Below are 26,494 nucleotides of genomic sequence, written 5' to 3'. Positions count from 1 at the left end.
TTTAAAAGCTGTCTTCATGAACTAGACTATGGCATTCTTAGAAAAAGATAAAATTTGTACAGTGGCACATTCCCCTAGGTAACTCAAAAGGAAACTAGTGACAGGCATCCCTCAGAGAACAGAGACCAAATTTCAGATGAAGCAACCATAGTTACTGGCTGTGAGGTAGAGCTGCTCACTGCCCCTCTGAGAGAGAAGCAGCAGAGGAATAGCCCATTAGCATCTGTGAATATCCAGGGAGGCACAGTGGGCAGGACCAGGGCTCTGGTTTGTGGTTAAGGGGGTGAGGGTCCTGAGGAGTGGGGGCTGGGCTTTGGATGTTGGGAGTTGAAAGAGGGGCCTGAAAGTGGGTCACAAAGAAGCTTGGGGAGGGAGCAAGGGTTGAAGGGGTGGGGACCATCCATTCAAAGACCAATGTGAAGCCCTACAACCCAACCCTCACTTCTGCCCACGGGGCAAGTTAGCCTGATAAGTTAGAACTCCTTGTTCTTCCATTGGGTACAGTTTTGGGATGTTCCCTTGAACCTTCAGGAAAACAACTGCTCACAACTAATTTTCACGCAGCATGTGAACTGTGTGTGGCAAGCAGACATGGTGGTCAGGAGGTATTGGAGCTACTAGGAGATTTCCAAGGATCCCTGATTCCCCAGTATAACCACCTTGGGTTACATCCTGCAATTATTATGGAGGGTGAAGACTGCAGACCCGCAGCGGACCCTGGAAGCTGAGCAGACTATATGGCCCCTTCCTTTGATATTTCCCTTTCTTTGGCAGGTTCTAAGGGAGAATCGCTGTGCCACAGAAAGGAGGGACCTGTTCCAGGTTACAGGCGCTAAGGCCATGTAGCAGAAGGGAATTTTGTGTTCATAAGATAGAAAGATGACCAGATGGCTCAGACAGAGTAAGTGGGGGAATTGCAGGATGGGGCTCCAAAGGTTATGGAGATCAATCAGGTGGCTGTTTCAGTCCTTGCTCAATCCACTGAACTCCATTCAAGGTTAATGAGAAGCCATCAGCAGGGTCTAAGCAGTGAAAGCCACAATCTGATCTGCATTTTCAGATCATCTTGGCTCTGAGTGAAGAATGGATTATAGGGAGCACGAACAGGCACAGGGAGGCCAACAGGAAGTTGTCGCTGTACCCAGGTGAGAGGAGATGATGCCTGAGCTGGGAGGTGGCAGAGGACGTGGAGAGAGGAAGCAGCTTCCTCTTCCATCGCCCAGCAGTGATGAATCATCATGGCAGCTGGGAGGAGTAGGTTTCTGACTTGCACAAACTGGATAGTGTGTGGCGCCACTGTCTGGGCTCTGGGACAGTGGAGGAGGATCAGATACAAGGCGAAGGGGAGCGGTCAGGTCCCATACTCTTTGGTGGAAACGATTTATGTGGCTATTCCTCAAGAGAATCCCACAAGCAGCTTCCTGGTGACAGCGGTCCCCATTGATCTTAGTGACTCCCCTCCTCTGCACAGCCTGATGTGGAAGTGGGTGCCCGTGGGACTCATGGCTGCTCTTTTGCTTGTGAAAGGTATGGTTCTCATTTCCTCCTCGGCAGGCCCTCTGAAGTGGCATGTTTGGGAATGTGGCATAACGGCCCTTCCTCGTCCCTCTCATGTTTATCTTTGCCTGTGGATCCCCCTCCCCAACAGGATGGTGACCATGTCGGTTTCAGCAAAATACACTTGCCAAGTACCTGGCTTGGGGGTCAGGGTTGGGCTTAGTTCTCTACCATTGCTCAAAAGCCAACAGAAGACTAAGTCCTCCTTCCTTAAAAGGTTTAGATCTCTGTGACCTCAGGTACATTCTGGGGATGGGCCTTCTGGTATGATAAAGAATAGGATGAATAGTTAAGGGCATTATATTAAAATTGTCTAACGAATGCCAAATAAGAACCAGCTTACTTTGTTGTGGTTTTCTTGTTGTTTTGTTGTTGTTGTTGTTGTTTTGAGACGGAGACTCACTCTGTCACCAGGCTGGAGTGCAGTGGCGCGATCTTGGCTCACTGCAACCTCCATCCCCCAGGTTTAAGCAATTCTCCTGCCTGAGCTTCCTGAGTAGCTGGGACTACAGGAATGCGCCACCATGCCCTGTTATTTTTTGTACTTTTAGTAGAGATGTGGTTTCACCATGTTAGCCAGGATGGTCTCAATCTCTTGACTTAGTGATCTGCCTGCCTCAGTCTCCCAAAGTGCTGGGATTACAGGTATGAGCCAACGCACTCGACCTGTTGTACTTTTTTGACCCAGAGCCCGAGCACTTTGTGTTTTGCTGTTTCACATTTCCACATGCAGGTTGCACCTTCTCTCCGAGGCCTCCCCATTCTACTTTAGCAGCTTCATCCATGCCCTTCCTTCATCTTCCCTTGGCATCTTTTGGGTTTCAGGTCTCAGTGGCCGCCTCCCTGACTTCCAGATCCATCCTCCCCTTCCTCCAGCCCACTCGTCCCCTCCCACAGTCCACCCCTCCCAGCCCTCTCCCCTCCCCTCCATGCTTTCCTTCTCCCCTGTCACCATTTGTTCTCTATCACCCTCCTTTCTGGCTGGCTGATGTTGGAAACATTTCAGGAATTTTTAATTGAAAATACCATGAGAACTGTTATCACCTCAGTTTCACCAGGGAGAGAACCCGTGGCTCAGGGATGATGACGGGTCACTCCGAGGGCGGGTGGAGTTTAATATCTCACCCAGGTTAACCGGGCAGCTGGGCTCCACGAACCTGGGCCCCGGGTGGAATGTGAGAATGAGGTACAGTGTGACGGGAAAGAGGGTGCGTTGAACAACCAAAAAATTCCTATACAGGCTGAGCGAGTGGGAGAGAAGTCCAGGAAAAGGAATCCATTAAAAAGAATAAAACAAATAATTCTACCACCACCCCCCTCTAACTGCCCACCACAGAAATGACTGTGAGGGGAAACAGGTGCCACTTGAAACTGGAAGAAGGCTCCGGGGGCTTTGTCCTCCCTGCCTGGAGTCACCGGTGCCCTCCCTCTGTTCTCGCAGCTGTCCCAGCCCCTGACTCTCTGCAGCCTGGGTCAGATGAGCTCACCCTCCTTTGATCTCCTCCCCTGTGAGGTCACCAGCTCCCCCACCACCACCCCAGGTCCCACACATCAGCCTTCACATCTGCCAGGATCACAAAAACAAGGAGGCCAAGGCCAAGGAAGGCAACACTGGCCACGGCAGGGAATGGGCTGGCCCAGCTCTTACATAACTCTATGCCAGAATCAAAGAATCCTGTTTGCAACCCCTGTGGAACACGGCAGGCCGGCAGGGATGCTGGGTCAGTAGGGAGAGCTGGCGATGCTGTGGCTCCTCACTCCACGCTGGCATCCTCGATTAGAGCCGAGGGCTGTGGCTCGAGAATCCTAGGCTACCAGAACTGGAAGGAGCCCGAGCCGGCCTCTCCTTCCTGGGTCCTCACCCGGTGTCCAGGATACCGAGGAGGTGTTGGATGAGCAAGCCCTCCAACCAACCCCCTTCAGCCAGGGTAGCTCCATCTTTATCTTTTTCCTAGAATGAGTTCTTATGCAAGATGTTGAGACAGGATTACACTGCTGAAAAAATAAAAGTAGCAAAAATTTGAAATCTATCGATCCAGTCCAAGCCTTTCATGTCTATGCATACACTTAGGCCCAGAGAATTTCAGTGATGAGCCAAAATAATACAGCAATAACTGTGTAGTCAGTCCAACCTTGGATCTCCTGCCCTCAGCTGATCTCTGCTATGACTGAAAATCATGGAGGAGGAGCAAGGCCACAGCCTGGGCAAGGCGGATGGGAGGGAATTCGCTCACCTCCAGCCTCCCAGACGGACCCTCTGAACTGCAGTGACTTGAGGTAGGAATGAAGGCCCAGAAGGCCTATTTAATTTCCCAGAGGTTTAAAGCTAGGACTTTTTAGGTCTAGAGCCGTCAGTATCACTTTTGAGATGAAGCATCATTGATATTTCCCTCTGAGCTGCTGGGATTGACAAAGCCACTTATACCACCACATAGATTATCTGTACCTGTAAGGTGAGCAACCTTATTCCCAGAGCCAAGAATCCTGGAAAGCATTTAAAAAAAAAAAAAAAAAAGGGAGAAAGAGAAAAAGAGAGAGAGAGAGAGAGAGGTGGGGAGGGGGAGAAGTAAGTAAGGAGAGGGAAGGAAAAAAAATTGCCTAACGGGCCATATGACCCTCTTATTCCTGAACAATCATCTCAAAAATGAGAGGTAACCAGATGCATTTAGCTGGCTCTCACTGTAGGCCAAAGCTAAATTCTGAGCTCTCGTGTGGTATTTTCATCTGATAATTTTCTAAAAGGAAATATAAAAACAGAGAAAATGAAAACCCAGGAAGAAGACATAAAGCTGAAAGGGTGCTATGGAAGATGTCGGGAAAGGCCAAACATCTGGGAAGGGAGATGGCAGGACCCAGGGTGTTGGTGAAGACACTGCCGGCATGTGACTGGAAAGGGTGAATGCTCCTCCCCAGGGCTGGGGCCAACCCAGGGCAGCCTTCACCTCCCTCTCCCCCAGTCGGTCCTCACCCGGCCCAAGCATGAGCAACTCTGCTAGCACATGGTGTTTTCTTTTTCCTGAAATAAAATCTCATCACCTGATCTTAGCTAAGTAACTGTGAACTTGTAAAAGTCTGTTTGTTGTTCCCCAGAGACCCATTCAAGTGGTTTTTCAGATGAATTTGTTCATGCAAACACTTTGCAATGTTTCTCTAATTGTTTCTCACAACTCCCTTACACAATCCTGTCACAGGTGAGTAAACGAAGGCTCATAAAAGGAGTGACATGAGTGGCAGAAACCTCCGCTGGTCCTTCCTTCCAACCTTAGACATCGCGGGCATTTTCCAAATCTAGAATGCTTGCAGAACTCACACACTGGATGTTTCCAGCTCAACCCAGACCGTCAAACCCAGGTGTCTATTTGGTTTGGCCAGGAAACAGCATCCTGTTGATAACCATTAAGTACTTTTACGGCTTGTTAGGAGCTAGTACATTTCAGTTCAGAAAACTGAGTTCAGCAGACTGAGTGAGGCCGAGTTCTAAGGAGTCTAGAATATTTTGAAAAATACATTTGGGATTTAGTTTTCATTCTACTAACTAATGAAATATGTTGTTCTGGCTCCTTCTCTGTATCCCTTGAGATTTGGTCCTGCACAAGTATACAAGGTGTGTTAATTATTTAATTACTCAACTAATATTAATTATAATAACATTTAACATTATATAGTATAAAACACTATATATCATGCAATATCTTATGTAACCATATCTCTAATATATAATTATAAATATATTAATAAATACAACCGTCATTAGTAACCCTCTTATGCCTGAAGAATCATCTCAAAAATGGGGAGGTAACCAGATGCGTTTAGCTGGCTCTCGCTGTAGGTCAAAGCTAAATTCTGAGCTCTAGTGGGGTATTTTCATCTGATAATTTTCTGAAAGGAGATAAAAACAGAAAATGACAACCCAGAAAGGCAAAGCTGAAACGGTGCTGTGGAAGAAGATGTCAGGAAAAGCCAAACATCTGGGAAGGGAGATGATTAAATAGTCATTATAATAAATATTAAGCAAATATCTAGCACTACATGCAAAGCAGGGTTCCTGGTGCTGCAGGCATGTGTTGGGGTGGGGAGTCACCAAGCTCAATGAGAGCCTCTAAGACGGGCATTAGGCAGGAGGAAAGCGTGCAGCCACCACTGCCCTGTCTTGATGATTGAGCCGGAACTGCCCCAGGGAGACTGCTTCCAAGGCCTGTGCCACCAATGTGATGATGTGAAGGACTCTTGTGGATAAATGGTGAAATTTTTTTAGAGTTACAGAACTGGCCAGAAGGACACCTCCCTTCCTCACCTCCATCCCCTCCCCGCCCATTTCTACTCTGTAAAAGATTATGATCCTTTTCCTTTTGGACACAGTCTTAACTTCAGTGATTTTCAACCAAGTGCTGGAGCAGGGACAGAGAAGGAAAAACACTGCTGCTGAGAAGCAGGTGGATTAGAAAGGAGGACACTTGCTTCTAAGGGATGAGTTGTCCCAGGGCAAGGGAGGATGTCAGTGAGCAAAGAGTCAGGAATTTCTCGAGGTAGGAAGTTAGGATCAGCCTAGGCTGGGGGCTAAGCTGAGGAAGACAGTTCAAGGAGCTGTGGAGGGAACATACTCACAAGAGAATGGAAGACTGCTGCCCTGGAAACCCAGGGGCTCTGGATACATCCTATGTCTGCTTCTAACTTCCCCTGTAATGTAGGAATAGTCATTTCTCCCTGGCCTCGTGTTCCTTGGTGAAATGTAAGACTTTATTCTTTGGACTGGGCTCCTTCCTACTCTAAATTCTGAGATCCTTTTTAGACCCTAGCAAAAAAGGATAACAATGTCTCGGCTTAGGAAGGAGGAGAGACACACTGCAAAACTCTGGCTCAACAACAGATTTGGGTAACAAAGAAAGAGCTGATTTGGAAGCAAGAGAAATGGGTTCTGGCCCCACCACGGCCCTGTATTCGGTCTGAACTTGGGCAAATCAACTTACCTCTTTGAGTCTCTGTTTACTCATCTGAAAAGTTAGAAAAGTGATCTCTAAACATTTTGCAGCTATTTTCAACAATTTTTTAAAGCAAGAGAATTACTTTTTACTAATTACTCATATATGACAGAAAAAATAGAACTTTCCTGGTTGAAGTGATGGGGAAGTTTCGGGAATCCTCTCCACTGATAGTGCTGCCTCAACTCAAAGACAACAGCCAAGTTACCTTCAAGCAGTTTGGAAACACAGACAGAACCTGGGTCTAGCCCTGTGACTTTAGTGAGTGATTTCACTTTTCTTGGGTCTCCCTTCCTTCATCTAACATGGGGATAAGAATTCCTGTTCTAATGAGTGCCTGGTGACTAGAGTGAAAATGAGACAAGGTATGTGAAAGGGTTTTTCAAACTCTCCAGTGCTGTATAAATGTACACAGTCAATTCAGGCCTGTTTTCAACCTCTTAATCATTTCTGCTGGTCTAGAAACCAAGTCCTCTCAAAAGCAGTCCCAAAGTACATGGCTATGAAATGAAAAAGATGAAAAATACAAGCAACACATCACTTCTTTGTCCATTCTGCTCCAGCCCAAAGCATGTTATAAGGCAGATAGCCCCAGAAACCAGAGGCAGCACCTGCCAGGTCGGTACATGAGGCCCAGAGCAGCCATGGTTAGGGCTACACAAAGATAGAAGACAGGGCTCTTTTGCCCACACACTTACCTATGCAGGGGTCAATGAACAGTGCAGATAAAAAAGACACTCCTGCAGGAGGAAAAGGCTTATTTGGGCTGGGGCAAGTGAGTAAACCTTCCAAAAAGAGGTCAGGTAGCTGGGCGAGCACGATGGCTCACACCTGTAATCCCAGCACTTTGGAAGGCCAAGGCAGGTGGATCACCTGAGGTCGGGAGCTCGAGCACCATCTCTACTAAAAAAAATACAAAAACTAGATGGGCATGGTGGTGGGCACCTGTAATCTCAGCTACTTGGGAGGCTGAGGCAGGAAAATCACTTGAACCCAGGAGACGGAGGTTGCAGTGAGCTGAGATTGCACCATTGGACTCCAGCCTGGGCGACAAGAGTGAAACTCTGTCTCAAAAAAAAAAGTAAGGTAGCTGTGTCTCACTTTAAAAGTTCCTTTTATAAGCACTTCTGTTTGGCATTCCTGTGTCCCCTGACCCATATACCCCAGCTGGTTACCCAGATGACTACTAGCAGCTCTGCACTGGAAACAGTTTCCAGAAGAAGAGATGAGATTCCCCAGGGTCTGCCTCCTTGCCTTCCTGCCCAGACCCCCTTATTTGCCTTCCTGGTCTTTATCCACTGTGTTCCTTGTGCTGCCCCTCACTCATCGTGTGTACTGGTTATGACTGAGCTCAAGCTTGTAGGACTCCCAGAATGGGAGGAGGTGGGTTTGGCTTAGCCTGCTCTTTGCTGCCCTCACTCTTTTACTCCCCTTGTTTCAAACAGGCTCCTGCTGGCTTTAATTAAGCCTGTGGAGCCTCCCCGAGGGCTGGCCCTCATGAAATGAGGTGACCCAACTCACCAGGGCTGCTCCCCAGAGGCCCCTCAGCTCCAGGCTTATCACAACAATTTCTGCTTCACATTTTCCACAGAACATTGCAACCTCAACAGGAAAACATTGTCTGCAAGTGCAGGAGCCAGCCAGGGCACTGGGTCTCAAACAAGAAGGCTCCAGATGCTCTTGTTGCCCAAAGGGCTCAGCTGTTGGAGAGATTGCCAGTGAGGAACTTAGCTTTTCAATATCAAGGAAAATGGCTCCTGGGCAGAGTCATAAAAAGCCAAGTCCCACAGTCAGCAGAGCTTAGCAACTGGGCCACTACTTTTTCACGGCTGTTTAAGAATGAATCCATGATGTCCAGCTATATGGGAGTCCCAATCACTAACTCAGTGAAGCCTGTACTTTCAAATCAGGAATTGAAGACCCTCAACAATTTTCTTCCCTCTTCTGTTCCAGAGTTTTAACCTAACACTCTTGTGGAGATTCTCAGGTCTTGCAAAAGGAAGCAACTGGGGAGTGCAGTTTAGCGGTTTTATCAGTCAGAACAGGATACGTTATGCTCTAGTAACAAATAGCCCCACAACCTAAGCAGCTTAACATGCAAAAGTTTATGTTCCATACATGCTCTTTGTCCCATATGGGTTGGTGGGGCCACTGTTTTACATAGACATTCAGGAACTCAGGTTAACAGAAGCTCTGCTCTTTTGTGATGGGATCATATGGAATATACACAGTCTCTCTAGGCATCATAACAGGGGAAAGAATGGGGGATTGGGCATGTGAATGCCACTGCCTCTGCCATGGTATTTAAGAATACAAACACTGGAGTCAGAACAATTTCACCACTCAATAATTGTGGACCTTGGTCCACTTAACCTCTCTGATTTTTTTTTTTAAATAAGGTATAATATACACACCTTAACCCTCTTTAGTGCACAGTTTTGTGAGTTTTGACAAATACATACAGTTGTATAACTACCATCACAATTCAGATATAGAAAGATTCTATATCCTCAATGATTCTTCATGCCCTATTGTAGTGGACTTCTCCCCACTCCTCAGCCCCTGGCAACCACTGATTTGTTTCCTGTCCTTAAACCACTGATCTATTTCCATTAATGGAATCATATAATATGTATCATTTGTCTGGCTCAGCGTAACACACCTGAGATCCATCCATTTTGTTGTATCAGTAGTATATTCCTTTGACTGACTCAGGAAGTCGTGTTCCTTTGCATGGACTTACCACAAATTGCCTACTCCTTCATCAGTTGAAGGAAATTAGGTTTCAGTTTTTGGCAATTAACTATAAAGCTGCTATAAACATTTGTGTACAGGCTACTGTATCATTTCACTTGGATAAATATCCATGAGAAATATTTCTGGGTAGCATAAGTATGCATTTAACATTTTAAGAAATTGCCAAACTGTCTTCCAAAGTGGCTGAACCATTTTATATTTCTATCAGAAACGTATGAGAATTTCAGTTACCCGGCATCTTTGCCAGAAGTAGTTTTTGTCATTGTTGTTAGCCTCTCTGATAGTAGGTGATTGTATCACATCATGGTTTTAACTTCCATTTCCCAGATGATTTATGATGTTGAGCATCTTTTTATATACTTATTGCCACCTGTATATCTGGTAGGTAAAATATCTGTCAAATCTTTCCCCCAACTTTATTATTTTTTAATTAACTTTTGTGAATTCTTTGTGTGGATTTAAGTCCTTTAATCAGACATACGACTTGCCAATATTTTCTACCAATCCATGACTTGACACAATCTTCTGACAGTGTCTTTCAAAGAGCAAAAGTTTATTTTGATTAAGTCCAATTTATCATTTTTTTTCTTAGCTGGATCATGCTTCTTGGTGTTGTATCTAGAAAATTCAAGTTAGCAAAGATTTTCCCCTAATTTTTCTTCTAAAAGTTTTATAGTTTTAGCTGTTACACTGTCCATTATCAACTATGAGTTAATTTTTATGTCACAAGATATGATCTAGCTTCATTTTTATGTGGTTATTAGTTTGTACAGTACCATTTATTTGAAACATTAAATTGCCTTTTCCCCTTTAAATTACCTTTGCACCCTTAAAAAATCAATTTATGTAAATGTATGGGTCTATTTTGTTTTATTGGTCTATATGTCTGTTCTTCCATCAATACCATAATATCTTGATTATTGTAACTTTATAAAATGTCTTGAAATCAGTTTAAAGTAAATATTCAACTTTATTTCTCCTTTAAAAAATTGTTGTGGCTATTCTAGTTCCTTTGCCTTTCTATAAAAAATATTGAATAAACTTGTTTATTTCCACACACAAAAAAATTTACTGATATAGATTTTGATGCAAATTACATGAAGCCTATAGATCTATCTGGAGTAAATGATCATCTTAACAATAGGGAGTTTTCTAATCCATGAACATCCTGTATCTCTCCATTTATTTGGGTAGTCTTTGATTTCTTTTATCAGCATTTTAGTTTTTTGTGTGTTTTGTAGCTTTTTGCATGCTTGTACATACAGATATTACATATATTTTTTAAGATTTACATCTATATATTTTATGTATTTTAGTGATATTACAAACTCACTTATTAGTCTCCTGGTTTTTAAAAGTTTCTGTAGCATCTTCTAAACAAATTATTATATTTTCTGAAAATACAGTTTTCTATCTGTTTAACTTCTTATCTTATTGCACCTTCAGTAGAATTTGAATAAGAGTGTTCAAAGCAGACATACCTACCTTATTTTTAATAAGCATTCAGTCTTTCACCCTTAAAGTCAGATGTTAGCTATTGGTTTTCCATAGACAGCTTTTATTAGAAGGAGGAAATTATTTTTGATTCCTAGTTTATTGGTAGTTTTTATAATAAATTATGTATTTGTCAATTTTTGGGGTCTATGGAGATGATTATATGGTCTTTTTTACCCTGTTAATAATTACGTTGATTTTTGGATTACCTTGCATTCCTGAAATAAACCTCAGTTTTAAAATATTAAGGATTTTACATCCATGTTAATGAGAGTAATGTAGTTCTGTAATGTCTTTTTTTCAGTTTTCATATCAGAGTAATCGTGGTCTCATACATTGAATTGGAAAATGCTCCCTCCTCTTCAATTTTCTCAAAAAATTTATATAGAATTTGTACTAGTTTTTTCCTATATGTTTAGTGGAATTCCACAGTAAATCCTTCTGGGCTTTGATGTGTTTGTTTTTGTGGTAGGAAGGTTTAGAACTACAAATTCCATTTCTTTTACATACATAGATCTTCAAGTTTTCTATTTCTTCTTAAGTAAGCTTTGGTTGTAGTGTTCTTCAAGGAATTTGTCCATTTTATCAAAGTTTTCAAATATATTGGCATAATTTTGTTCAAAATATTTTATTATTGTTTAATGTCATTGGACCTTGAAGTTACCATGCCATATTTATTCCTAGTAATCTTAATTTGTGTTACCATTTTTTTCTTTTAATTAGTCTGGGTAAAGGTTTGTTACTTTTATTGATCTTCTCAAAGAACCAACTTTCGTTTCATTGGTTTCCTCTATGTTTTTTCTCTTTTCTATTTCATTGATTTCTCCTCTTATCTTTACTATTGTTTGCCCTTTTTCTCCCTGGTTTTCTAGTATAGAAGCTTAGGTCATTTATTTGAGGTTTTCTAATATATGAATAATAGCTTATAATATTAGCATACAAATTTCCCTCTAAGCACTGATTTAGCTACATCCCACTAATTTTGATATGCTGTGTTTTCATTTCCATACAGTTGAAATGCTAATTTCTCTTTTAATTTCTTCTTTCATCTATGGACCCATGGATTATTCAGAAGTGTGTTATTTATAGTTTCCAAATATTTAGGGATTTTTTCAGATATTTGTTATTTCTGATTAATTTCATTGGAATCAGAGAACAAACTCTGTAGAACTGTAATCCTTTAAAATTTATTGAAATTTGTTTAATGGCCCAGATTGCAGTCTCTCTCGGTAAAAGTTCCACGTGCACTTAAGAAGAATGTATTTTCTGCTGTTGTTGGGCTGTTGTAGTGACATGTGAGGAGGCAGAAAATGTACAAATGAGCCTAAGCCTGGCAAAGTATTAAGTAATGAAATAATGAAAGAATTTTCTAAACTATAATAAATTATGAATGTCAAAGTCTCTGTTGTAACTCAGGAAAATGACCAGGAATTTTGTTTCTGTTTTCTTAAGAAAGGCATAAAGGATTTGGAATTGTAGCTGTGATAGACTGAGCATTCCTAGATATTATCTCATTTAATCCACATAAGCCTTTCAAGGATACAAACTTCTCTCCTAATTTTATTGATGAGAATATTCAGACTTGTAGAACTTAAATAATATTTCCAAGTCTATAGAAGTTCCAAGTTAGTGCTCCTAACTACAGTGCTATAGTACTTGGGGTACAGGGAGAGTACAGAATTTTGAGTCATAAGTATATTCTTGGGAAAGTCACCTCACCTCTCTCTGATCTGTACAATGAGAAAGATGCTCTTCCTAACTCTTAGGATTACAGTGGGGCTCAAATAAGATGAATCATAATAAAATAATTTGAAAGCTGTAAAGCAAATTATAAAGTCATTGTCATCACTATCCTAACAACAATCTCAGAGAAGGACATATGATGAAAGAAGCTGGGCTGGATGTGAACAAACAAAAATATTGGTTCTCAACTCTGCAAAGTTGAAGGCTAGGGAAAAACAGTCTGTAAAATCATGAAATGTGTGAATCCAAACTTCTAAAGTTAACAATATCTTTTGAAGCTTGAAAGAGACAAATTAGTGCAAGTAAAATAAACTATTACTTTACTAGTAGATGATAAAAATCTAGGTAATATATTACCCCAGAGGTATAGAGTACTTGCTGAAAACACAACTGGATTCAAAAAAAGTTTAGATTAATTTACATGTAATACTTAAATAATTATTAGGAGATGCTATGATTCTTTGATACAAACCCTTACGATTTCAAGATTAGAATCAAGGAAACCACCCCAGCACTGCTCCCTCCAAAAAAAAACCCTCTTAGTACCTTTGCTAGAAATGGGAATCTGGGCAGCACCTACTCTGGAAGGGTTGGATTAGGCCTGAATCAACCCACCAATGCAGAGTAGGTCCAAGAAAATCATATTTGCAAAGGTTGTATTGACTGTCAGCATCTGTCATAGGACCCCCATGACAACATTAATGATAGAAATTTGAATTTTAATTATGATCACAAGAGAAGAGTAAGAAGTAAGACCACTATACTCCCCACACTAAGTGGGATCTGGGTAGAACCCCCAGTTTCCCAAAGAATGATCTGTGGGTAAATTGTTGGTCTCACATTACACTCCTCTTTAGCCACCCAGTTATGAGGCCACACTGGAGACTTTATCATCTCCCAGTGTGAAATGCTCCACCTCTAAATTCTCAAACCCATGCATCTCAGTGTCTGAACACAACATGCTCACTTTGGACCATCAGTCCTTCACCTTCTTCATGACATCAGCTTCTTGACTCCTCCATTTCTCCCTGTCTATCAGTCTCCTCCTGGCTCTATTTCTTCCTCTCTCAGTCTAGATTCTTCTTACCAGCAACTTCAACTTTTTTTCTTTTATACCTCCTCCTTATGTACTCCTTCCTGAAAACTTCCAACTTTGGGTTACCCCAACCAGCCTGAACCTGGGTTTCTAAGTGATGCTAGAAAAAATTCCATTATCTTGGATGGAAATCACTCCTCACTGGCTGCCTCTAAGTAGCATGAGCCTTCCCTTCTGCTCAGCAAACCTCCTCATCTCCTGGGTAATGCTCTGTCCCACTCCCACTGTAGCCAATGAAAATCTTCACTGCTCTCCTCCAACCCCCTGCCAACCCTTACCCCTCTTGCTTGGTGGATGACTTTGACCCTACTCTCAGGTAGCCTCCCTTGACTCCCAACTAGAAGCTGTCTGCATCCAACACCACCTTTACCTCTTTCTTGTTGATCTCAAAGGAGGCAATGTCCCTCTGACACCCAAGGCTAATCCCTCTGCCTGAGTCCCATAGCACAAACCCTCCTTTTTTCTCCAGGTACTTGCTCCACTAATGAGTCCCTCTTTTTTCTTTCCTGCCCCCTATTTTTATTCAACCTCACCCCCTTCACTGTCTCCATCCTCTTACCCCATAAACAACTTTCTATCTTAAAATTAAACAAGTAGCCTCTCTTCATTCCCAGACATCTTTTAACTACTATGGAAATTCATATCCCTTCACAGCAAATATTTTTGCTTTTGTTCCCCACACTCACTGTTTCTGCATTTTAACCTTCTTTTCACTTCTCAGTACTTTGATGACATAGAAAGATGATTGTTCAGAGAGTCACAAGATCTGGTCTCTTGTGTCACTAAGGCTAGTCTACAGTTGTGGGACCTTGAGAAGTCATCTCAAGACCTGGTCTTCCACTTTCTCATCCATGAAATCAAGCATTTGCTTTATATTAGGCATTGATCAAAGGGCTTTGACACATGTCAATTAATTTAGTCCTCCTAACAATTCTATGTGGAAGGCGCTTATTATTCCCATCTTACTCTGAGGCACAAAGAGGTTGAAAAACTTGTCCAAGGTCACACAGCTAGTAAGTACAGAAACATATTTTAAATCCATGAACCTGGATCCTCCAGCATCCATGCAATTTGTGTGTGGGAGGGCGGTGGGGTACGGTCTTTCTCTGTCACCCAGGCTGGAGTGCAGTGGCGCTATCATGACTCACTGCAGCCTCAACCTCCCAGGCTCAAGTGATCCTCCCACCTCAGCCTCCTGAGTAGCTGGTACTACAGGAGCACACCACCACACCCAGCTAATTTTTTGTAGTTTCTGTAGAGACTGGGTTTTGTTATGTTGCCCACGCTGGTCTCGAACTTACAAGCTCAAGTGACCCTCCTGCTTTGGCCTCCTAGGGTACTGGGATTACAGGCGTGAGCCACCACACCCAGCCTATTCATGCTCTTAACCTGTCTCCTCAATGGCCACTGTCCACTTCCTTTTCTGTTCTCCACAATTCCAGACTGAATCCCAAGAAGTACCACCTCAGCTGGTGTTCAAGTTCTCTGCTGCTTCACTGCAAAGCAGTGGACTTACCTACTCTTCTCTTGAAGCTTCTTACTCCAGGTAAGAAGCTCCTGGAAGGTATTATCACTCTTGAAGCTCTGTTCTCTCCCAGTGAAATGGAGATGTGCTTTCTCTCCTTTGAGAATCCAGGAGGTCAGGGACAGTACTGCAGTGAGGAGGAAATGAACTAAGTGATCAACAAGCAGCGAGACCTATGTGGCAAGGCTCAGTGACTTAGACCAACTGTTTAATCCCCCAATCCCCAAGTAATGAAGATAACCTACTTGCCCTGCCTGTCTCTTAGGGCTGGGAGAAAATCCAGGAGAGAATAGACAGAAGAGCATAGGGAAGCAACAGAAACCAGTATTTTTTTTAAATAAATTATCTCTTCTTTCTTGATCCTGAGTGGAAAACATTTTGGAAACAGACCACCAACAGGGTTTTTGTAAAATTTCTGCCTAGAATATTTCAAAACAAAGTTTGCAATCTTCAGGCATCATGCTGCCTGAAGGCAGAGGGATCGACCAAATGACCTCTTGGGGTCCTTTGCAGTATGTGGCCCCTCTGAACTCAAGGAGCAAGGGCTGGGGAACAAGACACAGTGTAAAGGAAATCTTGTTCACACCTATCTGGTTTGGGGACAGTCTGCTAAAAGGTGGGACCACATTGGGGAAGTCAGGAAATGGCTTGAAGTTTTCTTCTTTTCCATCCGTTTTGTATCCTGGCTCAATGTGTTGGGGGAGCAGGTGCTCAGATTTCACAAATAAGGTCTGGGGAGGCAGGAAGCTCACTGGCTGTGTGCGCCATTTTCTTCCTTTGCTTGCCCACATCTTACAAATCTCTTTCATCCTTTTCCTTTCTGGTTTCTTACCTCCTTGCCTCTGGCACTGTAAAATCTTGGCAGGCCCTGAAGCCAAGTTTATTTGGGTTGAATAAATAGTTAGATTCTGTTAGTATTATTCAGTTAGAGTTCTTGTTTCTGCCCTGAATTGGAGGAAGGGGAGCTACAATGTGAAGCTGGCCACTTGGGAAGACATTACATAATTCTGCTGTTCCTCCAGGAAGAGTTCTTATTAATAACCCTTATTTATAATAAGTCAGCAAGATGTTGAGGAAAATCAGAAGGTCGCCTCATACAAGAAAGGTGAGTTGCCAGGCGCAGTGGCTCATACCTGTAATACCAACACTTTGGGAGGCCAAGATGGAAGGATCGTTTGAGTTCAGGAATTAAAGACCAGCCTGGGCAACATGGGAGACTCCATCTCTACAAAAAATCTAAAACATTAGCCAGGCATGGTGGTGCCTGCCTATAGTCCCAGCTCCCTGGGAAACTGAGGTGGGAGAACCACCTGGAGAACCATCCGGAGGCTAAGGATGCAGAAAGCCATGATTCAGCCTTCGCACTCCAACCTGGGTAAAGGGCAAGCCCCTGTATCAAAAAAACAAAACAAAATGAAAGAAAGAAAGAAAGAAAGAGAAAGAAAGAGAAAGAAAGAAAGAAAGAAAGAAAGAAAGAAAGAAAGAAAGAAAGAAAAAGTTGAGCCAATTGAATGAAATGACCCCAAGATCCAAATTTGGAGCAGAACACTTCTCTCCTTTTGCCCAGCCAGTTCTTTTGAGCAGCCACCCTGGACTACTTCCTTTGTCCCTTTTTCTGAACAGAAAAGCTGCCTTTGAAAAGGGTCACTTTGACCTGCTTGATTATTGCAGCTACAAAATAACACTCATATTTCTTTTAAAATGCTCACCAAAGAAGTGACTTGGGTGGTCCCTCTGGGGACATACTTGCTTATTACTCATATTTGCTTTAAAAAATCATCATTTAAATAATTTTACAATTAACAGTGTTTATTAATCAAAGACTCAAAGTGTTAAAGATACAGCCAGGGATGATCCCACGTACTGGTTTCCAACTGTGCCTTGGGACACCAGAGACTGTTTTGAGTATATAGATCCTAGGTGGTTTTGCTTCTCTTTGAACATTTGTGATGATGGAATAAAAAGTAAAGAAGTTGAAGAAGCCTAAAAGAGATGGTGTGTGTGTGTGTGTGTGTGTGTGTGTGTGTGTGTGTATGGATGTACTGGGCAGCTCCATTGAACAGGTGACTTATCCGCTATGCAGAGAAAAAATTCCAAAAACACAACAGGATCACAGGTGAGATATCATACAAAATACTAGAGAAGACAAAATAATCTGCATGCCTCTCTCCATCCCCATCCCTTCACTCTCTTGAGCTTCTTCATCTCATGACCGGGAAATCACCCAAGAAACAGTAGATTAAATACCCAATATATAGATTTGTCAGAAAGGAAAAACCTCTCCACAATTCTTGCCAGAGTCTAACAACCCATACTATCTAAAGAATTTTCAGTAGAACTGATCTGCTGTAAAGTTCGCTAGTCCCAATTCTGTTTTCAAGGTAAAGGCTGAGTATCTGTTTCCCAAATATTTATGTTACATCAGATAATGGACTATAGACAGAAGCCTAAGAACCAAAGTGAAGAATTTTGAGCCATTAAAAAGTATAATCCCAGTTAGGAAATTGTCCTTTAAGGGTGAGGGTGGCCTGGTTAAAGTCTTCTTAGCCAGTGAGGGAGGAAATGGAAAGGCCAAGTCCAGAGTTCTAGTTTGAGTTCTTCTACAAGCTAATGCACCGAAAAGTCCCTGGGGGCTCAGTTAATTTCCTCGACAGCAAAGACAGACAGAGGAGGCTTGGACCTGATGGTCTCTAAGGTCTCCTCCTCTTCTAACATCCTACAGTTCCAGAAAGTCTTCAAGGCCTAGAGATATTGTTGTTTTTATGTGGAAAAAACAATGAGAGCAATTGATTGTTATTGTATTGGTTCAATCTCCAGAGCTTTTTAAGAGCCTTTAAAAAGTTCTGTCATCTACTTGGCTAAGGAAAAAGACAAATGGCATCCCCTGACCCTCTGCTCCAATTTAGTCCCATCTGTCGCAAGAGTCTTCTGTGGAGACCTCTATTAATGTCTCCTTGATTTGTCCAATAATAATGATGGTAATGATAATGTAATTATCCCAGTTTATTGATGTCAAGTGCATGTTGATTACAAATGGAACAGGAAGTATTTACTTGCCTCCTGCTTCTCCAAGCTGGTTGTGAAATCAGAGCTCAGCTTTGGAGCAAGCATGAAGCCTGCACCTTTCATAATTGTGATGGGATCCAGATGTGGCTCCATCCCATGAAGGCAAGTGATGAAAGCAGTAAATGGGTCCCATGCACATATGCTCTGCCCAGGTGGGGTCCACCCCCAGCTCCCTCTCTATGAGACAATCCTGTTCTGCATTTCCTCCAATTAACTCTGATGATGTAAAAGGTTAAAATACATCCCACATGGCAGCTTGCACATAGTAGGTGCTTGGTTTATATTAATTCATTTATATTCCAGTGAGGGCAGAGCATCCCACTGAAAGTCATCTGAAGGCAGCTGAATATGTGGTATGCTTGGGGTGACGCTGGGTGACACAGAAATGTATTGATATAAGAATGAGCCATTATCGGGAAGCAGAAGCCAACACCACAGTGAAGGAGGGGTCTTTCGGAAGAACTGTTGCAGAGTGCGGAGGATTGACCTGCAGGAATCCATGGTGAAAAGAACATGAACCTGTCTGAGTTGGAGAGTCAAAGAATAACTCATCCTCGAAGCCAGGAGGTCAGAGTGTCAGGAAGGGAAAGGCGTTCTTGTCACAGTGCTCAAAGGTGTTTCTTGGTATCCACAGTCCTGCAGTTCTTATTCTCCCATTATATCCATTTGTGGGTGTGGTGGGATGGGCTTTCTGTTTCTCTCTTTTATTTTCCTCACCATTCACCATCCCTTTCTCTTTACCCCACCCAACCCTCCAAAATTACCAAGCGTATTTATGCAATGTTGAGCTCATTATTTTTTTAAAAATTTTGTTTCCTCACCTGAATAGAATAAGAAAAAGCTGTTTTTGTGAGGTTTATGGACAGGCAGATCTTCATTAAATTTTTATGAGCACACATCCTTCATGATAATGGAGACAAGTGGGTATTAACACAGTGTAGGAACAAGCACTCCTAGAGAGTAATTAACAAAATAATTACTTTTTTAAACCTAAAAAAGTATGACATTTAAACAGTCTCTTTACTTACCAATCACAGAGGACCAATTGTTATATAACTTAAAAGTGGTATAGTTTGAAAACCACACTCTATTGGGATCTGAATATTTTTTAATTGCGATTTTCATTTTTTCCTCAAATGTCCTAGAGTATTTTCACATTGTATGTGTAAACTGCCTATGATTTTCATTTTTTAATACAAAACTATGGGGTTTGTTTGTTTTAGAGACAGAGTCTTGCTCTGTCACCCAGACTGGACTACAGTGGCGTGATCAGAGCCTACTGTAACCTCGAGCCCCTGGACTCAAGTGATCTTCCTGCCTTAGCCTCCTGCGTAGCTAGAACTACAGGTGCACACCACCAACCTGGTTAACTTTATTTTTATTTTTGTAGAGACAGGGTCTCAATATTCTTCTCAGGCTGGTCCTGAACTCCTGGCCTCAAGCAATCTTCCCATCTTGGTCTCCCAAAGCACTAGGATTACAAGCATGAGCCACCACGCCCAGGCTTTAATGTAAAACTCTGTGTTTTGAAGGTTAATTGCAATGTGTAGGTTACTAGCAGGAAATGAAATGATTCATATACAGTAACTGAATATCCTGAACAGTTGTAGCTGATTTGGTCAAGAGCCAATTTAAAAAAATTTTAAGCTTTAAAATTAAAAAAAAAAAAACCCTTTTTAAAAAAATGAATCCAGGAGCTGTTTTTTTTTTGAAAAGATCAACAAAATAGACCACTAGCCAGGCTAATAAATACAAGAGAGAAGATGAAATAGATGCAAGAAAAAAATGATAAAGGGGATATCACCACCGATCCCACAGAAATACAAACTACCAGCAGAGAATACTATAAACACCTCTACGCAAATACACTGGAAAATCTAGAAGAAATGGATAAATTCCTGGACACATACACCCTCCCAAGACTAAACCAGGAAGAATTTGAATCCCTGAATAGACCAATAACAGGCTCTGAAATTGAGGCAATAATTAATAGCCTACCAACCAAAAAAAAGTCCAGGACCAGACGGATTCACAGCCGAATTCTACCAAAGTTACCAAGAGGAGCTAGTAGCATTCCTTCTGAAACTATTCCAGACAACAGAAAAAGAGGGAATGCTAACTCATTTTATGAGGCCAGCATCATCCTAATACGAAAACCTGGCAGAGACACAAGAAAAAAAAAAGAAAATTTTAGGCCAATATCCCTGATGAACATCAATGCGAAAATTCTCAATAAAGTACCGGCAAACCCAATCCAGCAGCACATCAAAAAGCTTATCCACCATGATCAAGTCAGCTTCACCCCCGGGATGCAAGGCTGGCTCAACATACACAAATCAATAAACGTTATCCATGACATAAACAGAACCAATGATGAAATCCACATGATTATCTCAATAGATACAGAAAAGGCCTTCAACAAAATTCAACAGCCCTTCATGCTAAAAACTCTCAATAAACTAGGTATCGATGGAATGTATCTCAAAATAATAAGAGCTATTTATGACAAACCCACAGCCAATATCATACTGAATGGGCAAAAACTGGAAGCATTCCTTTTGAAAACTGCCACAAGACAAGGATGCCCTCTCTCACCACTCCTATTCAACACAGTATTGGAAATTCTGTCCAGGGCAATCAGGCAAGAGGAAGAAATAAAGGGTATTGAAATAGGAAGAGAGGAAGTCAAATTGTCTCTGTTTGCAGATGACATGATTGTATATTTAGAAAACCCCATCATCTCAGCCCCAAATCTCCTTAAGCTGATAAGCAACTTCAGCGAAGTCTCATGATACAAAATCAATGTGCAAAAATGACAAGCATTCCTATACACCAATAGTAGACAAACCGGGAGCCAAGTCATGAGTGAACTCCCATTCACAATTGCTACAAAGAGAATAAAATACCCAGGGATACATCTTACAAGGGTTGTGAAGGACTTCTTCAAGGAGAACTACGAACTACTGCTCAAGGAAATAAGAGAGGAAACAACAAACGGAAAGACATTCCATGCTGATGGATAGGAAGAATAAATATTATGAAAATGGCCATACTGCCCAAAGTAATTTGTAGATTCAATGCTATCCCCATCAAGCTACCACTGACTTTCAGAGAATTGGAAAAAACTACTTTAAATCTTATATGGAACCAAAAAAGAACCTGCACAGCCAAAACAATCCTAAGCAAAAAGAACAAAGCTGGAGGCGTCATGCTACTTGACTTCAAACTATACTACAAGGCTACAGTAATCAAAACAGCATGGTACTGCTACCAAAACAGATATATAGACCAATGGAACAGAATAGAGGCCTCAGAAATAACACCACACATCTACAACCATCTGATCTTTGACAAACCTGACAAAAACAAGCAATGGGGAAAGGATTCTCTATTTAATAAATGGTGTTGGGAAAACTGGCTAGCCATAGGCAGAAAACTGAAACTGGGTCCCTACCTTACACCTTATACAAAAATTAACTTAAGATGGATTAAAGACTTAAATGTAAGACCTAAAACCATAAAAACCCTAGAAGAAAACCTAGGCAATACCATTCAGGACATAGGCATGGGCAAAGACTTCATGACTAAAACACCAAAAGCAATGGCAACAAAAGCCACAATTGACAAACCAGATCTAATTAAACTAACGAGATTCCGCACAGCAAAAGAAACTATCATCAGAGTGAACAGGCAGCCTACAGAATGTGAGAAAATTTTTGCAATCTATCCATCTGACAAAGGGCTAATATCCAGAATCTACAAAGAACTTAAACACATTTACAAGAAAACAACAAACAACCCCATCAAAGAGTGGGCAAAGGATATGAACAGACACTTCTCAAAAGAAGACATTTATGCAGCCAACAGACATATGAAAAAATGCTTATCATCACTGGTCATTAGAGAAATGCAAATCAAAACCACAATGAGATGCCAGTTAGAATGGCAATCATTAAAAAGTCAAGAAACAACAGATACTGAAGAGGATGTGGAGAAATAGGAACGCTTTTACACTGTTGGTGGGAGTGTATATTAGTTCAACCATTGTGGAAGACAGTGTGGTGATTCCTGAAGGATCTAGAACCAGAAATACCATTTGACCCAGCTATCCCATTGCTGGGTATATACCCAAAGGATTATAAATCATTCTACCAGAGAGACTCATGCACACGTATGTTTATTGTGGCACTGTTCACAACAGCAAAGACTTGGAACCAACCCAAATATCCATCAATGATAGACTGGATAAAGAAAATGTGGTACATATACACCATGGAATACCATGCAACCATAAAAAAGGATGAGTTCATGTCCTTTGCAGGGACATGGATGAAGCTGGAGACCATCATTCTCAGCAAACTAACTCAAGATCAGAAAACCAAACACATGTTCTCACTCACAGGTGAGAACTGAACAATGAGAACACATGGACACAGGGTGGGGAATATCACACACTGGGGCCTGTCGGGGGCGGGGGGTGGGGGTAGGGAGCTAGGGAAGGGATAGCATTAGGAGAAACACCTAAGGTAAATGACTGGTTGATGGGTGCAGCAAACCACCATGGCACCTGTATACCTATGTAACAAACCTGCACATACTGCACTTGTACCCCAGTACTTAAAGTATTAAAAAAATAAATAAAAATAAACTTTTTCCCATTACACAAATATGCATGTTCATTGTACAAGATTTAGAAGGTGCACGCAAATCAAAGAAAATAAAAACAAATCCATAACCTCATCCTTTATATTTTTTCAAAAATATTTAATAATAAAGTGACGCAATGGAGAATGAAAGGAGCCCTAAGGGATCAGCCTCCTGGACAACAGCCATAAATGGCGCTGTCCTGGGAAAACTGGCACATCCGTGTATCCTATTCCTTGAATACATACTATGTCCCCAAATTGTTATTGTTGTGGGGAAATCTTCAGTGAGCAAAAATATAAAAATTGCTATTCTCATGGAGCTTATATTCTCATCTTAACAACGACCAGGGTTAACATGGGGGCATGTATTGTTCTAGTCATATAAATGGACATATTTTTTCTTTCTTCAAGTAAAGACATTGTGTTTTCATCCTTTTATGAGAACCTTTTAAATGTACTATATGCCTTCCTGACTTTTTCTAGAGAGGGCCTTCAATGTCATTTTGCATTTTCTAAGGAGGTAAACTGGTATGTTAGAAAGGGGAGTAAACCAAGAGATGTTGCCCAGAATTCATGCCCATTCTTCTACCATCTGGCCATGAGATTTTGGCCTAATAAATCTTTCTCTGGCCTCAGCTTCTTCATCTGCAAAATTAGGTCAGGATGATCTCCAAAATACTTCAAAGTTTTAAACCTGTGATCGCATAGTTCTATGATTTCCTTCTAATTAATATATGTCAAATTTGGACAAGTGTGTAAAATCCTGTGATTTTTCTGAGAAAAATAAGAAGACAGAAAATACTTCTGCATTAAGATATACTTTATACTGATGAATATAATACTTGTATGATAGAAATGTTAATATTTTGAATATATTTATGTGATAAATATATTTTAGGGAAGCTTTGTTTCCCAAAATATTTGTTGAATGCTTGAATGAAAATATATTTCTTAAGTTATCCAATAGGGTACTTTTTTAAGTAAAATGATCAAGTTTCAGATGACTGCAACTCCTGAATTCTGAAGACAGGCAGTTATGTTCTCCAAAGTAAGCACAAGATACGTTTCCACCTCTGGGAGCATTGCAGGGTTCTTATATTGTCTTTGCTTACGGTGTTTTAATCTCAACACTAGTGAACATGTTCCTTTCTTCTGAGTCTTCACAGAGGAAACATAAAATTCCATGTGCTATTTCTCAATGTTTTTGGCCTATTACTCATATATTGCAAAAATGAAGAGACGCTGGATTCCATGCAGTTCAGCAGGTTGTACCTCCATTAATAACATTACAAATATCTTGTAAATTCAATGAGCAAATTTACAGCTATTTATCAATAAGCTTTCCTTTACATTTAATGAAAAATACTTTTACAATAAGACTATATTTTATAGTACTAAATTGATTTTAAACCTCTAAAGAACAATCAAAATAACCATATGCATATATCTTAATCTTCCTCGAATTTATATTTCCAGTCGACAATGAAAATAAATGGTTTTCTGTAGCAGTGTGGTAACTACTCATTTTTAAAAATGCTATAATTTTGCCTGGTTCTTAGCCTGTTATATTATGTGTTTATCACGAGTTCATTGATAGTCTGCCATCAGGGTGTTTGAGGCCTGGAATTCTCTAGTGAAAGGCTGTCAGTCTCTGCAGGGGCCTTGCAGGTAACCGGAGGAGGGAGATGGAGATCCAGGGAATGTAGGTACCATGTAATAAGGGCAGCCTTACCTTGCAGGAATCAGGGCCTAGGGGCACCAGATCTTCTGAAAAGCCAGAGACATGGGTTATAATCATGTGGAAATTTTAAACGTCAACTAATTTTTAAAATACACTGTACAATCTACTCCCCACCCAGCCACCCCCAAATTCTGTGGTCCAGGATCTGCCAGTGGCTTCCAGGAGATGATCATTATCCTCAAGCGCCTAGCAAAGGGTGAAACCAGGCCAGCAGACATCAACACAAATGGAAGGTCGTAATACTATTTAATAGCTGTGTAGGAAGGTGTGATGGTTAATACTGAGTGCCAAGTTGATTTGATTGAAGGATGCAAAGTATTGTTCCTGAGTGTGTCTGTGAGGGTGTTGCCAAAGGAGATTAACATTTCAGTCAGTGGACTGGGAGAGGCAGACCCACCCTCAGTCTGGGTGGGCACCGCCTAATCAGCTGCCAGTGCAGCAAATAAAACAGGCAGAAGAACATGGAATTAGCAGACTTGCTAAATCTTCCGGCCTTCATCTTTCTCCTGTACTGGATGCTTGCTGTTCTCGAACATCAGACTCCAAGTTCTTCAGCTTTTGGACTCTTGGACTTACACCAGTGGTTGGCCAGGGGCTCTCCGGCCTTCAGCCACAGACTGAAGGCTGCGCTGTCGGCTTCCCTACTTGTGAAGTTTTGGGACTCGGACTGGCTTCCTGGCTCCTCAGCTTGCAGATGGCCTACTGTGGGATCACCTTGTGATCGTGTGAGTCAATTCTCCCAATAAACTCCCCTTCATATATATATCTATCCTATTAGTTCTGTCCATTTAGAGAACCTTGACTAGTACAGGAGGGTCAGGCTCATAGATGGTACATGGAGAATTGAGAGAGGGTCAGAGGAAGAAACATGTTTGTAGTTACCCTGGACTTGGGGCTTGAAGAGAAGAAGGACCCAAAATGGTGGTGAGAGAAGGGCATTTGCTCTGTTTTCTGAGATGAATGATACTCAAACTTGAAGGTGGGTTACTGCAGAAGGGGCATCTCTCCTCTGGCAACAGCTTTACTGCAGAGCAGTGGTGTGGGGTAAAGGCAGAATTTGGCTTTTCAGTTAAAGGGGAGGAGGAGGGAGATGACTGATGAATGAGTCTCACTCTTGCAATGAAAGGAGGTAGTCTGCAGCCTGTGAAACTGAGGGACTTCTGGCACCTCCCTAGGGAGACTTCTAGAACCAGTTAAATACTAGGGATGGAGGTGGGGGGAGGTGCGGGGGTGCAGGTAGGGGTGCCAAGAAAGCAGGAAATAAATACCAAGAGACCTTTGTAATCATTTTGGAAGCTCTGTGATTTTTCCATGCTTATTACTCCTGTTACCACCCCTGTTCATGTTCTTGAAAAACCCATAAAGAGAAGCGAGCACGTATGCTTATTTTGAAGGCCAACAAAAGGAAGCCGAAAACTCTGAGAACTCTGGGTAACTCTTCCACTGGGCTTGGGAAGTGGCATCAATGAAAAGGGAGTCTGGAGATTCGAGAAATTTGGGAATGGGGAGGGCTGGGTTAAGAGCCAAGCTGAGAGGGAGGGAGGTCAGAGCCCAGGCCTGAGCTGGCAGAAGGTGGGAATGGAGGCCCCCACAGGAGACCATCACTCCCCTCTCATGGTTCCAGACAAAATACAGGATGCCCAGTAAGTTTCAATTTCAAACAACAGCAATTTTTGGTATAAGTATGTTCCATGCACTATTTGGGATATACTTATACTAAGAAATAATCTGTTGTTCCTCTGAAATTCAAATATAATTAGGAATCCTATATTTTTATTTGCTAACTCTGGCACCCTTGTTCACATTTTTTTTTGCCAGTCCTTCAATCTCATTGCACCACAGTGTGATCAGGGGCTGCATCAGTCCCATACAGGAGAGGAGGATGGCTCA

General features: G+C 41.8%; 1 long non-coding RNA gene across 2 annotated transcripts in view; it reads right to left on the bottom strand.

Moving 5' to 3' along the window:
• Positions 1 to 4,669: 4,669 nt before the first annotated feature.
• Positions 4,670 to 26,494, bottom strand: part of LOC107968631 (uncharacterized) — a 29,614-nt gene continuing 7,789 nt past the window's right edge. The window contains exons 2-4 of one of the 2 annotated variants that reach the window (XR_010151391.1): positions 19,039 to 19,170; positions 15,143 to 15,278; positions 4,670 to 5,144 (exon numbers count right to left, since the gene is read on the bottom strand). This is a non-coding gene — a long non-coding RNA (uncharacterized LOC107968631). Of the gene's footprint in view, positions 5,145 to 15,006; positions 15,279 to 19,038; positions 19,171 to 26,494 lie in introns of those variants that run through there. The other variant, XR_001709978.4, reaches the window with a different exon arrangement.

Source organism: Pan troglodytes, chromosome 16, assembly GCF_028858775.2.
Source record: "Pan troglodytes isolate AG18354 chromosome 16, NHGRI_mPanTro3-v2.0_pri, whole genome shotgun sequence".
Classification (NCBI taxonomy): domain Eukaryota; kingdom Metazoa; phylum Chordata; class Mammalia; order Primates; family Hominidae; genus Pan; species Pan troglodytes.
This window is presented reverse-complemented; position numbering and strand designations above follow the sequence as displayed.